Below are 15,955 nucleotides of genomic sequence, written 5' to 3'. Positions count from 1 at the left end.
TTGGAGCTTCTGTCCTTGTTCTGGGGCCAAAAAGTGTGGAATGAGTTATAGCCTGGTAGAGCAGGGGTTCTTTCTGCTGCTTTAAACCAGGTCTCCGTTACAGCACAAATGTCAATGTCCTCCATTTTGAGGAGTGCTTCGAGCAAGTGCATCTTGAGATTTAGACTTCTATCATTGAGCAGCATGACCCTCAGATTGCATTTATTTATAACTTTTATGGTGGTAATTTGGTCTTTGGAACATCACCTAAAAAAGGCACTATAGGGGTGGCAAGAGTCTTAGCCAGTATCTGGAGACCCAGGGGTGACAGATACAGGCCATCTCTGGCAAAGCATAGAGGTCTGTTAGTCATATCATCCTAGGCAGGCAGATACTGGATCCCCTTAGAATGACACCAGAAACTTAGCCAATTGTTGAAGTCAATCATTTTCTGCTTGTACTGTGGTATCATTTTGGGTGATGGTAGGATGCTGCTCAGGGCTAGGGTCATACCTGCCTGGGCCACATAATCCAAGAGCTTCTATATGTCTCTTTTCATGTAGTCCAGGGAGGTGCATCTCAGGTAATTCACACCCACATGGAAAGTGACAGAGTCATACTTGTACTTGTGGAGTGACCTGAATGCATGTGTTATGTGTTGGATTCTGGCTCCTGATAGATAGCTGACTGTTACCTTCTTCTTATTCAACCTAGTGAGTGGGACATCAGTGTGCCTCACTATCGAGTCACCTATGTTTAGTGTATTGGGAAAGCTGTTTTGCCTTAGGGGCTTAGGTTGAGGGGGCACGCTGTGTAGATGAGCTATGTGTCTTGTGGTCTGTGCTGTGTTGTGGTGGTTGAGTGCATTTCTGCCATGGAGGTCTCTGCTGTTTGGATAGATTTCTATTGAGAGCCTCTGCGAATGTGGATGTGTGGTTTGTGTTTTTATGTGAGAGCTGTGATGGTAGGTGTTCTGGATGACTATGTCTTGCATGTGGTGTGGTGCAGGTGTTGACCTTCTCCTCTTGACCAACTATTCCGGTCTTGGCTTGAGTGTTCATGGCCTCCAATTTGGATATATAAATGCAACTCACACAAGTCTGAGTTTTGAGAGGTAAGAGAAGAGGGTTGTCTGTGTACATTACGCAGTTGCTACACTGCCTCAGAATGCCCAAGTTTACCAGTTTAATAGGAGAAAGCACAGGGAACTGACCTATATACATACCAGGAGGGATGGTCATTATTACTAAGTACTGGAGCTGTTTCCTTATATATTCCTTTTACAGGAAAAATGTCACTCAAGGTATGTGAGTCTGTACAGAGTACTGCCAAGCACTTGAAGGGAAACTAATACGTAGACCCTGAACATTTAATGATGATGAAGTATTTAGGCAGATATTCTGAAGTTAGAAAGAAATCAAGCAGTACTTACTGAGAAATAAAGAATTAGCTTGTAAAGAATGATGAAAAGAGGGGAGTCGCATGAATGGCTACTGCCTGGCTACTAATGCTAGTGTCAGCACAGCTTCACTCTGTTGGGATACAATACTCCTTTGCTTCTTCTCTCACAAGAGTCACATCCGCTTATTTCATATATGATTTTTCAACATTCGATTCATCTTATCAACATAGTAACATCCACATTGATGACAAACAGCCAAACAGACCAGGTTTCTACTAGTACAGTTGGCATAGAAGTTGAATTTAAAAGTATGTCCAGTAACAGGATGTAAAAAGGTATCATCAGTTTAAATGTACTTACACATGTTATATAATCTGCATGGATGTGTCCCTTTCCTAACTGAGATACCGGGTCTGTTGCTAATTAGTGATTTGTAGCAAAGCAGTTTCTTAATGGAACTATTATTCCTATAGTAAAATTATGGAACTTCACCAAGGAAGTCCCTGCATCTGGCATTAGCAGTCAAAATATGCCAGTGCTTCCTAATGATATCACAGATAGGTTGAATATCATTTGAATAGGTAACACACATTCTAAAATCATTTCTGTTTTTATTCTGTCTTACCACAGTGCCAGCACTATAGTTAGAAAAATAGGGTGTAACCGAATCACTTCTATGTGACAAAACCTCATGATGCCCCATCCCTATATCATATGCAGAGTACCCTCTAGAGCCAAAGTCCTCACTCAGGATATCAAAAGAGGAAAGCATATTCTCATAATTTCTATTCAGTCTTACATGTCTATAAAATTGCCCTTTCAGCACATTCCGCTTTACATACTTGGGATGCATACTCTGGTAGTGCATTGTGTTAACCTTCTTGCATGGTTTACTATAGCGCTGAGTATCAAAACCATCAGGGGTATTCAAGGCACAAACATCAAGAACATCTGTTGAGATTCGGGAATGTTTAAATAAGAACTTTAAAAAAATCACTGGTCGGATGTAAATAGTCCACAGTCTCATTCAGGGTCTTTATTGAGCCAGTCCATAAAAAGAACACATCCTCCACAAAACATACATAATGTGAGATGTACTGGAAAAAAGCTACTTCTGTCTAGAATATATAGAGACTCCAATATGAGAACACCATGTTAACATAGCTGTTTGCACACATGGTGCCCATGGCCACCCTGACCTCTAATAGCTGTCATGAAACATGAAGACATTATTACTAAGTATAATGTCAAGCAATGAACATATCAAGTATATCTGACCTATGGAATAATCAGAGCACTTAGGCAAAAACAGCCTAACAAAGACCATTCCTACCTCATTAGGAATTATGGTAAAAAGGGATACTACATCCATGGTAACCAGTATAACATCATTCATACTATTTCTGCAAGACCAATCAAACAGTTGCATCAAAAAGTGCTTAGTGTCTCTAAGTACAGTATAACAGGGCATAACTGCTTTTCAACATAGATTGACAAAGGTTCAATCACCCACCCACAGCCTGAGACAATGGGTCTCATGGGCGGGTTACTCCAACACTTATGAATCTTAGGAAGGCCATATAGTATTGTAATAATATGAAATTCAACTTCTATGCTGACTATACTGGTAGAAACCTGCCCCGGGATTCATGAAGCTTGCGCCAGGCACAGGCGTAGCGTAGGCGGAATAACATCAAATATGGCCGCTGAATGATTCAGGTACGATCCAATTCCACGTGCACTACCGGCATTCGCCAGATCTGCACAGCCCTCGGCTTAGGTATGCTAATCACCCTATGAGAAGTGCCGCACCATGCAAATGAAGGTACATAGCGATTCATGAAATGGTGCAGGCGTAGCGTAAGCCCACAGAAATGTAAACCAAAAAACACGGTTTACATTTTTCCAAACAGAACATCGGAGCTATGAAAGCGGACCAGACTCATGTATTACAAAGTTAACATATGCCAATGGCTAAATATACAGCCAATGACATAAGAAAAGGTGCACAACACCTAAAAATCAACATTTAATGTCATGTCCACAGTAATGCAAAGTACAACCGCAGGGCATGTGTGCATAAACGGGAACACAAAGAAAATATATACAAATGTCATAAAATCGCAGTGTAATACAAATCATGATTTCACCATAATACTCAGTGGTATGCATGGTACACCACAACCAAGCTGCAAGGGTTGCTAAGGGTCTGTGACAGTGTTCGGCGTGGTAACTAGGAATTAGTAGTCAATGCCATGCAAATGAGGCAGGTAATAGTGAATCGCAAACATCCCGCCGGACTAAGGATGTACCATACGGCGCAGCGCTACAACACCGAGGAGTGGTTTACAGGTATATATGACATCAGCAGTGGGGTGTGCCACCGTAGCTGTAAGCACATTGGAGCAATGCAAATCCGGCCTGGCCGTTGCTAAGCAAAGCCGCAGGACAGGGGTGGGGAGGTAGGTATAGCATAATTTAGCTGAGAGCACATATGTTGTCCAAAAGCGCATGTGTATGGGGATGAAAACATGCCCGAAACCCAGTAAGCGGACGCACGCGCCGCGCACCATAGCTCAAACAGGAAGGTCAGGGGAAGAAAATAAGTAAATGCTGCAGTAGGGTAATTGGAGTACAACTGAACAATTAACACCTATTAACTCACAGCGGGCAATCGACAGCAGCTGACAATTCTGCTCGCAGAAACCTGAAAAACAGGATAGGGGAGGTGTTGGATTGCAAAGAACAGAGAACTGTCATAGCAGAGCAAAGTAAACCTGCAGTAGACCGGCCATAGAACACATTACGCAAGATAAGCGAGGTTTAGAAAAGTACAAATGAAAGCAGGCTGCTGGATGCATGCCAGAAAATGGGAGGTGAAAAGTGAAGAAATGTAAAGGGAAGGGCAAGAGGTAATCCATGGCAGCCAAATGTAATTCAACACCAAAGGCACCACAATAGTAGTTCCTGTCGTAAAACACATAAGATACCCTGTAGCTACGATCGTACATACACACCCTATGACATCATCAGTGTTCACAGCACAATAGTATAAAGTGTGAAAGCACCTCACACATACCTGTGTATTCCCAAACACTGCAGCATAGGTGTAAACATATGGGGAACTTTTACAATGTACATGTTGGGAGATGCCATAGCTGTGATTCATCACCATGTGTTAGTGACTGAAGGTGTTGTGGAGGATGATGCTGTCAACCACTGCAGGCCCCAGAGGAGGAGAAGAGTGTTCAGACCAAGGGTAACTTACCTGGGGCTACATGATCTGGAGATAGTAGAGTGTTACAGGGTGGACAGGGACATCTTACAGCAAATAGTTGAGCTGTGCCGGCCACGCCTGAGATTCAGACACAACATAGGGGAACCCATCCCAGTGGACACGAAGGTATGTGTAAGGTTGCAAATACTAGCCACAGGTACCTTTCAAAGGCCAACTGGAGATATAATGGGGATCTCACAGGCATCAGCATCCAGGGTACTACACCAGTTCCTGGATACCATGTTATCACATGCCAATGAGCATATATACTTCCCCCAAACTCAGGAGGAGTTGGCCAGCAATATGCATCTCTTCCACCATGTGGCACACTACCCGGAGGTACTGGGTGTGATAGACTGCGCGCACATACATATCAAGTCACCACCCGGTGAGCATGGTAGGCGCTACATAAACCGCAAGGGATACCACTCCATCAACTGCCAGGTCATGTGCAATGCCCTGGGCATTATCATGGATGTGTGTGCTGGCAGCCCTGGAAGCTACCATGACTCCCACATCTGGCATGCCTCATAGCTGTATCAGGTATTTGTCAGGGGGGACATCCCACATGGCCACCTTGTGGGGGATGCTGGCTATGCACTGGAGTCATGGATGATGACTCCATCAGAAATGCACACACACCCATGCAAGAATGCCATAATGAGGCACACGCACAAGCCAGAATCATCATAGAGAGTGTGTTCGGGATGCTGAAATCACGGTTCTGTTGCTTGGACATATCTGTTGGAGCCTTGCAGTACTCTCCAGGCATGTGTGCCCACATCTTCGTAGTATGTGCCATGCTACATAATATGATCCTGTGGAAACAGCTGCAGCAGGGACATAATGGTGAAGGCCCTCACAGTCCACCGCAATTGCCAAGGCCATCACAGGCACAGAGGGATTCAGACCATGAACACCCTGTGCCAGCCCCAGTAGGCAGACGGAGGCATGCCCAATATGCCTACGCCTTGGCAAAGAGAGAATGTATAGCACATACTCTGACAGTTTAGGCCCCTATGGACTGACACACCTCTCTACCTGCACACACAGTAAAATGGATGGCACACACACACGACCACCTGTAAATTGTAATGTATAGGTGGCCTATTGTGTGAATCCTACATAGGCAGCCCTGAACCATTGCACACACAACAGCAATTGGAACAAGGAATGTCAACACCTGAACAGTGCACACACCTATTAGCATATGTTGGTACTGTATGTATAGGTTCCTAGGTACATCGGTAGGTACACGCCCAATTGTCAGAGGCCATTCATCAATCGAGGCAAACAGTGTCTGCTGTCACCACCACATCGAGTAACCAACTGACCCTCAGTGGAGCAGAGCCAATTGCGGCATCAATGTGTGTAATCACTGTTCCCCACACACTCTGCATGGATTCCCTGGTGTGTAAATGAGGGGCTCCATACAATGTAATCATGGATGTAGTGGCAAAGCATGGGGTGTACCGATGACAGATATCTGTCACCCCAGCATGTTCCACCTATGGTTGTGTGAAGGTGTAATACATTATAGTGTGTGGCTCACTGTGACATACATTCCCAATGCTGGGGCACATCCATTAAACATCACTTGGACATACCATTAATAGGTCTCATCCATATGTAAACTAACTGAGTTACCCATTTGATTGCAGTATGGAGTAACAGCCATAGTACAGTCAACATACAAAATGCCATAACACGTGTACAAATCCTAGATGCCCAAGTGGTAAATGCACTGACTGTAGTGCATGTTCCCAGTACCACGTCATGCAAGGGACGTTACGTAATCACGAAGGCACGAATAATGGATGGTGGATGCAGGTCATCAGATCAGGTTTAGCACATGTTAGCGGGAATATGCATTGCCCAGAACTGGTAAGCGTATTTAAACATGACCATACGGATATGCGCGAAACAGGGCTAAGCTACTCTGAATATCACGCAGATCATGGTCAGTGATGTCCAGAACAGGTGAAACTAGCATTATTCACCCCTGTACTAATAGTGCCTGCTCCAAAGGGTAAAATGACCACTGCCAGGAGTAGAACACGCAATCATGTACACAAGCACCTAACACTAAGCTACCCAAGATGTACCAACGGCAGGTGTGTAATGTGACAGGTACAAACACAAACGTGCGGAGTCCAGGAAACAGTATACACCGACATGTACACAATGAAAGGTGTATTCTCCCTCTTACTCTCTCTCATATATATATATATATATATATATATATATATATATATATATATATATATATATATATATATAATAGAGATAGAAAGGGAGATAGAGAGATATATGTTGATATATTCAGATTCACCTATATCTGCAAATATATAGATAGGACAATGACATGTACACAACCACGGAGGTAGAAATAAATAGGATACTGCCAACTATGGAATGCGTCACATACCGGCACACGTAATCACGAGGCTTAAAGACCGAAAGAACACAGTACTGGAACACTGGAAACGCATGTAATATTATCACGATATTAAGGGACATTTAGTTATCGCTGCCGGTGTTGCGGTCCACGTAGGTACTGTGTTCAACTGTGTTTGTGATTGTTGTAGTCTGTGTATGTGTGTGTTGAGGGTGCTGTGTGCATTTCCATCTGACTGTAATGTGTGTGTATGTGTTTGCATCGTGTGCCTGTTAGTGCTAACTCGGACGTAGATCAGTACGGTAGGTGTGGTCATAGTTGGCCGTAGGCATACGGTACCACCTGTCCCACTTTAAGAGGGACAGCCCCTCCATGGGCAGTTGTGTCCTGACAAAAAATATTAAAAAGGGCAAATGTCCGAGACTGTAGGACATAATTATGTCCCATATATTATGTAACAGTTGCATTAAATAGTTATGCCTGTATCTGCAAAATGTAAACGTTACATGAAACATGATAAGTAGCTAAAGTGCTACAAGAATAAGTATGTATTCAGGATAAAAGTATGTTCTACCCTGTGTACTGACTGTGGGTATGTGTCGGCCTGTAAACACTGATGCGTGTCCTGTAAATGTCCCACTTTGGCCATTTGAAAAGGTGGCAACCCATGCCAAAGAGGCTCAGTCACCAACACAACTGCAATGAGTGCAAATATCTGTGACAGAAATACACAAGACAGTTGTCATTTAGTAACATTCCTTTACATATCGCTGTATTTCCAGAGGTATGGAAGTATCAACCTCACCTGCATACTATATAGAAACCAATTAACAATGGCTCAATGTAGAAGCCCGTAACAACCATAGTTCAGTCTACTAAATGATAGGTCTTCAATTAGGGAAGGAGCCCACACACATATATGGAATATGGAGGAATGCAGTCCCCACAAACCTGTATATGCTATGTACACCCACCTACATCTCCCCCACACCCAAAACAATTGCAATACAGACTGTAATAACATCACAAACATCCACTCACTCAATTACATCTGCAGAACCGTTAACATACCTTGTGAGAGACACATTTGTAAAGGCGCCATGTGAAATTGTAGCTGTTGTATAATGGAACAGACGGCGATGTTACAGGATTTGTTTGCAATAGTCCCTTATCAGATGGTTGAGATGACAGGTACACTCACATGTAGAACCACATACTCTAGCCATCACACACAATCCATGGGGGACATGAATTCAAAATATCCGTGTCTCTACAAAGATCAGTTGCAATTCCTCACATCAAAACACATACAGGCCATCTCCCCAAAGGTAGGGCAAAAGGGCAACACCCAAGTGGAGAATTAAATTATACCCCACTGTTGCCATGTAATTGGCGAATGGAGTAGCTGCCCAGCTGATGTGCATGTAATAATTTACTCAGGAGCACCAATTGGCGGCAGGAAACCACATGTTACAGGTATTGACGTATATAAGGATGACTTGCTATACATTCAAACCCTATGCTCATACCATAGAACCGTTTAAACCGTAAAGGTGTAAGGGAGATATTTACAAAAATTCAGAACGCTAACAAGGTATGTAGAACACTCAGTATGTTAGTGTACGTAGAGCCTGTTTTGCATTAATTAAAAGTATACGCAATGCATAAAGTGGGAAAAGGTATTATGTAGTGATGTCTTGTTGAGCATAGCAACACTTGTAGAAATTGTGTGTCCTGCTGTGGGCCACAAGGTAAACATCACATACACCACAAGGGATGTTACATGAGGGCTTTAAACAGAACAATTCCACACCACCCGCCGTCAGTGGTAGGGTATGTCGAACAAGTAAGTGCCATAGCAGGGGATAGTATATGTTGATATACTGTCACAGTAGGCATGTGTATGGGCATATAATGACAATAACATGCCTAAGGTGGTCCTGCTGTGCAAATACGCTTTGCATTATGGGATAATGTGTAAAATATGTGTAATGTACAGTATTGTAGGTAGATATGTCAGATATTCTACACAGCACAACTGTTATATCATGCAAACAAAAGGTATCGTCAATTGACATGTACGATACACAATAACAGGATACATATGGCTTGTAGTCACGGGACACTGTAACAGCATGATAGCTAATCGAAATGGAAGAGCAACTCAATTAACCATGCACAAAGGACATGTAATAGCTTCACAGGTACATAGTGAGATATTATGCTGTCTGGCAAGTCTATCTGTAAGCCCAACTACAGTGTTTACACCAGCAGCACCTCTCTAGGGTAGTGTCCTGTCTGTGAACAGCAGAGCCATGTGTTACCTGCACCTCTGTACAGTACAGCCACTGCAGTGATCCCTGGTGTATCAGTGTGACCGCCTACAGAGTCACCTATGTTGGGTATGTTATAACACCCTACTGGCTGTAGTTGATGGGCACACATGAGTCTGTGGGCTATAAGTAATTGTTGTTGTGTTTGGTAATGGGGGCTGCCTCTTGTGCCTACACAGAGTATGGAGATGTTCTGCAAATGTCGTACTCATACTATGTGTGGCCTGTGGTGGTGGAGATCTAGTGAGACTATGTGATGAGTGGGGTGTGTTGCAAATGTTAAACGTCCCCACATAAATGTCAGGTCAGTCTGGGTTGGTGAGAGCATTACCCCCAGCATGGCCACATATGTGCATCTCCCAGAGGCTGTAGTGTTGTATGTTGGGAGGTGAGCATTGACTGTGTACATGAGACAATTGCTCTATTGCCACATGTTTGCCATATTCATCATATAGACAGGCAATAGCACTGGTACGTGACACTTGGACATGCCTGTATATTCAACCATGTCTCACAAGATATGTGAGTTACGTGTGTACAACAGCTGTTGTACTGCAAGCAAGCTGGAAAGGTAAGGATAGACAGTGTATTTGTAAGACATGAGTTGGAATGGGTGCTATAGTAATCAGTAGCTCATGAAGTGCTCACATGTTCTGAACAAGTGCTGAGCATGAATATGCAATACAGATAGGGTGTTGGATAATATCAACCCACTGTAACCCACAAGTGGAGACGACAGTCATAATTGGAGGCACTGCACTATTACCCTGCTGAGTATGGTCTGCAAGTCTATGAACCTTTATCAACGTAGATGTTAGCAGTACAGAAGTAGATGACAGTACGGATGATTTCACACTGCATAGCATACCTGTGACAGGTCACAGGGCATCATCACCCATACCGTGTTCCAGCTGCACTGAGTATACTAGATGTACCTTCATTTGTCACAGGAGTGTTCTACCAGTGGCCTGTTGACAGAAGCAACACTACAAAAGGTGTCTGAGTTGATATGTGCATATCACACCAGTGGCAGCTACTGTAAAACAGAGTTAATGTTGTGTACTCCCCCCTCAGTGTAGGCCATACCACACAGACAAATGGGAGGCATCTGCGTATATAAGGATGTGAATGTCCATGACCTAGGAGCAATAGCTGTCTCATTGTTGTGGACAACATGCAGAATGGGCTTTGTGGGTAAGGTGTGTGACATATGTGGACAATCTTACAGCTGATAATAGCATTGCCACTGCTAAATGAATAACCCTGTACCCATTAACTACCACTTAGGCAGTGGTCAACATTATGGACACTGTGTAAGGGATGGTGCTGTGCAGTTCACCTCCCTGAGTTGGTGACATCTCCAGGCCTATTAGGTAGTCATACGAGGCACCCATGTCATGACAGGGTGCCATCCATGAGCATGGAGGTCATTGGACAGGCATACTCAGCATTCGGGTGACCAATATCGGATCACATATCACCTTTAAGGGGTATTGGCCATGTGTGGATGGGCGATACCAGCCTTCACAATCCTCACCTCCACTATGCAGCATGCTGGCTACCTTGTATGAAGACATGTGCTACACTGTGATGTTGGACATACTACACATACATATCCTGATCTGAAAGACATACATCATGGACAACCACCGTCCTACTACAAAGATCGCCACATGCTGGACAGATCCCTGTGCCATACATGTTACATACTTCTGCCATACAATGCAACCCTGTCCATCAAAACTGTACATGTCATCTCTGTCATACATGGTGCAATGACTGCATGGTAGATGTATTATTAATTATCTGGATCAGTAATGTGGCACTGATGCACCTCGTGGTGGCAAAATGGCTGTTGGATACAGCTAGAAAACCTTGCCCATACATGCTATAGTTGATAACCATCCCTGCGAATGATGTCCGGCTAGCTATTGTCCTGTGTCTATCACATGTGCAACACAGGCGATACGTGACAGGATGTTGAACTGCTGTACAGTGCCGTGTAGATGTTTATGGCAAAACACATGCATGTAAAGGTCTCCATGTGTATGTGTGCATTGTCACTGCTCATGTCCATTAAGGCAGTGTATGTATTGATATGTGACATATACACAGCATCAACGTCAACAGCATTACTGTGGACACATCCAGGCATGTGCTGTTAGGTAAGAACACCAGTACAGGCAAACAGACATGCCCACATCAAGACAGCATTCACATGGAGTATTAACAATGCAATGAGGTGACACACATATATGGTGATGATATCCAATGCATAACGGGTGTTACATGTGTGTGACACAAACATGGCAGTCATGTCAGTGTCATGACGATTTGCAAAGATAACTGTTCAGATGTACTAGATTTAATACAAATGTATGTGCAGCTGTATCTCTGTACATCTCTGTGATACTGTGACCTGTCTCCATCATTATGTCTTCCAGATAATGCCTCGTTCACGCCTGCCAGCATATAGCTGCCAGGAGGATGATGCCCTCATCCCGTACCTCCATGAGAACTATGAGGTGTTGACAGCTATGTGCCACAGCTTGCCCAGCAGTGTGATGACCTGTGGCAGGACCTTCGCAGGAGGGTTAATGATGTGGGTGGCCATAACCGCACCTACCAGCAGGTGTGCAGACACTGCACGGACCTGATATGACATGCGAAACAGCGTGCCAATGCAATTGCCAGGGAACAAGGTGGAACAGGTGGTGGCCCACCAACCCAGCCCCCACTCACACACACCAAGGAACTACTGGCTGCCTGGGGACACCCTCAGAACAGCATCCACAAACACTAGCTGCCATCATGGAGGGGGGTGTCTCCCAACCAATGAGCCTGGAGTTGCCTGGTAAGTCACTGCTGCACATATGACTATTATATCCCATTTTGTAATGTAACATCATATGCAAGGTATGTTTACACACATGCCGCATACTACAGTATGCTACCCTGTGTATGCACACATGTGCATACTATATGCTATTGCACAGGCAAATTTGTTAACATGCACAGTGCACCCTGTGGCTGTCATACAGTCATGGATAATGTTCAAACTGCTGTGTCACCGCTATACAGGTACCTCTGGCGTGCCGCACAAACATCAGTCCATTGCAGGTGAGACAGTTATCAGTATCAGGCATGTTGATGCATATATCTATATGCCATGTGGCCAGTTAACACATGTACACGTAATGTATGGTCCAGTCACGATATACAGGTCACATCTGTTATCATTCACACTGGCTACCCATGTGCAAGATATACAAACTAAATGAAACACCGACATGAAACCAGAGCACCTGTCATTGCTAGATGTGTGGACAGCTGTGCATACAATGGTGGAGATGTTCAATGTAGGCATATGTACTATACATTGGAACAACACATTTGTGGTACGCAAACAGTACCACACAGTGAGCTGGGATATGGGCAGCCCACAGGAGTCACCATTGTGTAATATGCCCCTGCAAAGGGTGCACACATTGTGGTGTGCCATCTGACATGTCCCAGACATGTAGTGTTCTGGCTGCAATGTTGTCTCACTATCCCATAGTACATACCCCCATACCAAACATACAACCCGTTGTCTGCATAGCCCTGTGGACAGTGACATATCTGACATCTATGGGTGTATGTCATATGGGACAACACAGACATGTGAGATAGACGGCCATCACAAACATTTGGCCAACACATGTTCACACATGGCCATGGGGGATGGCCAGAGACATGTAGCCACACAGTAGTTGTGATGTGTATACACCCTGTTGTACATTGTCCACACATGGTCCAACTATAGCCTTAGTTGACTGATTATATAGTTGATGTGGAACACTGGACATCCTAAACACCTGTGCACAGCTAGTGGAGGTGTCACTTAATTCGACCATATAAGATGTGTTGAACATCACTTCTGTGTCATAGCATGACGGTAGTCACCTGTACAGCTTCCACAGACATTAACACCACATCAGGCCACAGATACCGTATATTTCCCTTGCTGCTGTAGGACATCACTGTCAGTCGTGTACCTCGTGTGTGTGGTACATTAATGTGGGACATGGTGTATTGACAAGTCTGCCATGTGTGGACATGGTTGCCAGGCAGCTAAGACTTTGTAGTAGTTGTGCAGGAGTGTCATCCATAGGTCTTCCAGTGACCTGTCACATGACACAGCATGGTTTGGTGTGTATACACCTCAGCGACGTGGGTCACAATCCACAGTTATGTAATGTGTATTCACACAGTTATGGCTATGCACTGTGTGCGTATTACACACTGTATAGCACTATAGATGCCTCATGATGCCATGCAATGGCACAGTGTCTGTACTTCACACTGTATAGCAATGTAGACGCCTCACACTACCCTTCAATGCTCATGCACATTTGCTAAAAGTGCATTCTATCTGTAGGGCATACAGACAACACTGCAATGTGATACCCATTACAATGCTGTACATGTGTCAGGACACCATTGTGTCAGACATGTATGCATGTCAATGCACACATCAGCAGATTACATGTCAAGGTCACTTCAGCCATGTGTACTGTTAACCTGTGCTGGTCCACATGGTGTATCAGATGAATGCATGCTTACTACCATGATTGTGTGAACTGCATGGCTACTGATATGACACCTGCTTGCTGTTGTGTGCAACCCAGGGAGGTATGTTCACTACCACTATTAATGTCTGAGCTGCATGTCGTCTGCTGTATCACATGCATGCTGCATGCCATCTGCTACTGATATGACATCTGCTTGCTGTCGTGTGCAAACCAGGGAGGTATGCTAACTACCACTATTAATGTCTGAGCTGCATGCCGTCTGCTGTATCACATGCATGCTGCATGCTGTCTGTCAAATCATATGCATGGTGTATCTGTGTGTCTGTGTGTCTATTGTAATGTAGAGTCTTTCTTTGCAGTCACAGGTGATGTAGGTGCGTTACCCTCCTGCAGTCCATCTGATGTTAGTGTCCCCACAAATACTAGCAGTGATGAACATATGCATGAGGTACAGGCAGGGTTGTCAGTGGCTGAATCTGTGCCAATGGTTGCCATCCCAGCTATGTCCCTCTGTCCCCCACAGTTCTCATGCCAACACATACCCCATCACCAGTGGCCATGGAGGAAGGACAGTCAGCGTGTGTTATCTCGGAACAGGAACATGTGGCTACTGAAGGTGTGTCTCCACACCATGGTGTCAGTGTAATGACTGCAGATGTGCCACACAGGTATGAGGCCAGTGCTGCTCGTAGGAGGACCTCTGGCAGACATGCACCTGCAGGACAAAGCGCAGCAGCTGGTGTCACCAGACACATGTTCCAGACTGTAATGGCAGCACAAGCACATGCTGAATGGCAGAACAGTGAAGGGCAGAGGCTTCAGAGGGCTGCTATCCATACTCTAAATGACAACATCCAGGCATTGGCAAATGCTCAACAGCAGATTGCTGATGTTCTGGACAGGTGATTGGGTGACATGGTTGGAATCCTTGACCGTGGCATGGCAATCTGCGAACGTGAGCTGTCTGTGCTGGAACATCTGGTAGGAGTGAGGCGTAGGCTACATGGACGTAGGCCAGCTACACCACCTAGTGCAGGTCAACGTGAATGAGCCACCTCACATGCCTGCTCCCATAGTGCCGGTAGCAGTAGCAGTGCAGCTGGTGCTGCGCTGTCCACACCAGGACACAGCAGGCCACGTTGGCGTGGCCCTGGACGTTCCCAGCGGGGACACGTTTCCAGTGGACAAGTGTCATCGGACAGTAGCCAATCTGTACCTCCACCTGGTAGTGCCCGTGCAACCCCTGGCAGGCACAGGTCACGTGGCCATGGCCGGACACAGTGAGCTGTACTTCCTGGTATGTACAATCTGGAGCTGTCAATAATACCCCTGTTTAGGCCTGATAAAAGGCAGAACTGTGTGCACACATACACATACACATCAGAAACATCTGTAGGGCACCGCAACACCCACATGCATATCGACTACACATGTCCAGTCAGATCACCGGCCCTTACCCACACACATGATGTCATCCACTGGTGCAGCCTATGCCCCTGGCAAACATTATCACCCTGTGCATATGATGATGCCTGTGCTGCATCCCTGTCATCCACACCATTGGTGCAGGGACATGCTCATATGGTCTGATGCATAGGGTGAACAGAATAGTGAGATAAGTGTATATGACATTAGTTGTGTACTGTTGATGCACACCAGACATACCATGTAGTAAGGTTTATAATGCATTAGTATATGTTCACAGTATGTGTCTTGGTAACAATGGTAACAGCATGTTGGTAATTATGCCCTGCTTCTCCCTTAAGGTCCAATTGCATGTGCCATTACATTACAGTGTTTGCAGTTGGAGTGCATTGTTGTATGTTCACAGTATGTGTCTTGGTAACAACAGTAACAGCATGTTGGTAATGATGCCCTGCTTCCCTCCTTAAGGTCTACTTGTATGTGCCAATAAGTAGCAGTGTTTGCAGTTTCACATGTGTAACTGTGGAGTACTCACAGGCATGTATGGCAATACCAGCATGCTATACG

Source organism: Protopterus annectens, chromosome 8.part0, assembly GCF_019279795.1.
Source record: "Protopterus annectens isolate FY-2018-M chromosome 8.part0, PAN1.0, whole genome shotgun sequence".
Classification (NCBI taxonomy): Eukaryota; Metazoa; Chordata; order Ceratodontiformes; family Protopteridae; genus Protopterus; species Protopterus annectens.
Note: the sequence above shows the minus strand (reverse complement) of the source record.